We start from the raw sequence: 2,603 nt of genomic DNA on the forward strand, positions 1-2,603 counted from the left end.
CAGACTGTTTATACCACAAGTTGAGAGAATCTCAAAGTCCAGGTGACACAGAGATTAGGTGAGTTACAAGCACAAAGCCTCACATTACTCAATTAGCTTGGCACAAGTTTAAAGCATTTGGTTCCACTCAACAAACATTAAACAGCCCCTCACTGTTTCCCTCTCCCAATTGTCCCTCCCCCCATCTCAAACTCTAGTCCTTTGTATTCATTATCCTGTCCTTATTCTTGCTGAGGTGTTTAGTCTTTCATCCAAGGTTATATTTTGTTTCCTGGAAAAACAAGGGTATGTTCTGTGCGGTCAACACATCAGTCCACGTCAGAGCACTCGCTTCTCTTCTTCTGGAAGACCTCATGGACCCTGACTCTCCCTTCTGAAATTGCTCACAGCTCTCTCATTTGTTGGAACAAATCTGGTTATGGAACCAAATTCATTTGCCCGACACACAGCGAGCCAAATGCTGAGATGCGGAGGTTCACAGCAGAGAGAGGGTTTGCTCGTGAGGCAGTCGAGCAAGTCTCAGATCTGCCTCCTCAAAGGTGAGGGCTTGGGATATTTATGGGATACAGAAGCACAGTGGTCTGAGCCTTAGGGAAAGGGGACTGGAGGGAAGAAAAAGGTGAAGTCATTAGTGCTCTGTGCAGGTGTATCTGAGTCACATGTTTCCTCACGGGACACGTGTTCAGAAAGTGACAGCATTAGCATGATCTGAGGGTGGAGTTTTAGCCCTCTGACATCAAAACGTCATCATTGGACATTTTCACAGGCCCAGTTGCAGGGTCAGTGGTCCTAACCAGTCTTAGCCGGCTGGAACCTGAGCTGGACAAGAGCGGACTCCAAGTTCCTGAAAAACAACTTAAGCAATGGTTACTAAAGTGACCCATACGTCAGAGGTGTTATGTATAGGGGGTAGTTAAAGGAGTCTTGTGACATATTGTCTGAGCTACGTGAAGCTTGGAGGGTATGCAATTTGCAGGAACAATTAACTTGAGCCTAGTCAGTGAAGGCTGGTCACAGGATATTATTTATTAAACAAGTTATAGCTTAAGGGATCTAACTGATGACTACCCTCGGTTTCAGGATTCAAAAAAGCCTCTCTATCTCTGCTGAGCTGAGACTCAGTCTTGATTATCCTGGATCTTCCCAACCCACTCTGTTAACTCTTTTTCTTATTCCATGGTCCTATGAAAAGCCCCCAGTTTCCACCCTTATCCCCTGCATTAGCAGGTAACCCTCTAGTTCCAGGTACATGAGTTATTGAATACCTTCCACGGCCCCATCCTGCCCTGACGTGTCCTAACAAGGCTGTGTATCTCACAGCCTTTACAGACTTAGACCTCCACACATCCCAGCTTCCCGCCAATCTGGGTCCCCTGAAGACTTCTGAAGAAGTAAGAATTAAGAGTTTTACTACAGAATACAGAGGAGAGGGACATGAAAATATCTAATTCTAACAAAATTTAAAGAGCAAGCAAATGATCCATCCCTTCATTTATTCACTCCTTCACTTATTCATTCTGCTCTATGTCAGATCCATGCCAGGCCCTGAGAGAGCAAAGGTGCCCAGGAACTCAATTCCAGTAAGGGAGACAGACAGACTTTGGGTTCAACCATGTGGTAAGTGCCCCTGTAGAGGAAGGAGCACCATGTTCCCAGTAGGGAGAAGAAGGAATTCTGTCTAAAAAGGTACATTTAAGGAGATCTCTTTTTAGAAAGCAGGAAAAACATAGGCATGTTATAAGTGTATGATGCGAAAGGGAGGGGTGAAATTATACATACAATCTTTTTATTCTTCTCAAAAATTTTCCTACATGTCCACATGCATTACTTTGTAATTAAGAAAAAAAGCATTGTTTAGAAATTAAGATTAAGGTCAACCCTTAATCACCATTAATGCCATGGGGAGAGGCTGGGTCTTGGTTTCCTGCTCTATTATGTCTTTACATTCCTCAATAGTCATTCATTTATTTATCCTTTCCTTTATCACCCATTTTCTGTCATTTCCTTTCATGTCTATGGCTAATTTGGTTAATATTTGCTGAGTATTCATGTGTTCTCTACTTCCCAGATTCTCTCAGAGTTGGACTGGGGCAAGATGACTGTGAATAGAAATAACATGTCATGTCCAAAGTGAGTCACTTAAAAGCCAGAGTGCCTTCCCCTTCTCTTTCTTACCCAGCAGACTTGGAAGCCATGGGTACAGAGAACACACCATGAAGTGACAAGAACCTGGATTCCTGGGTTTCTGGGAAAAGAAGAGTCACTTCCAACTGACTTTGGACTAGGTGTAAGAGAGAAACAAGCTTTCACTCTGTGGAGCCCTGTGACTTGGGGATTCAGTTGTTACCACAGCATTTTCTAGCCTAACCTGACTAATTTGAATGAGTCTATCTCCACTGCCTTCAGCATATAAAGTATATTTCTGTAAAAATTTTGTAAGGCTAATATCTTAATAAGATATAAAATTCTTCTTTCACCCTTTCCTTCTTACTGCATTTCGTTTGCTCCTTTTCTATTTAAATGGGTTTGAGTTTGTTGTTCTCGTCAAGTCAATCAGTCAACCAAGATGCAGATGTTAATTTACTTGTGCAAAATGTGCCCAC

General features: G+C 42.7%; 1 long non-coding RNA gene across 1 annotated transcript; it reads left to right on the forward strand.

The window, feature by feature from the left end:
* The first annotated feature begins 425 nt into the window (after positions 1-425).
* Positions 426-2,235, forward strand: LOC132425555 (uncharacterized). The gene is made up of 3 exons (XR_009519457.1): positions 426-539; positions 1,532-1,617; positions 2,183-2,235. It is a non-coding gene; the product is annotated as an uncharacterized lncRNA (long non-coding RNA).
* The last annotated feature ends 368 nt before the right edge of the window (positions 2,236-2,603 follow it).

This window comes from Delphinus delphis, chromosome 5 (genome assembly GCF_949987515.2).
Source record: "Delphinus delphis chromosome 5, mDelDel1.2, whole genome shotgun sequence".
NCBI lineage: Eukaryota > Metazoa > Chordata > Mammalia > Artiodactyla > Delphinidae > Delphinus > Delphinus delphis.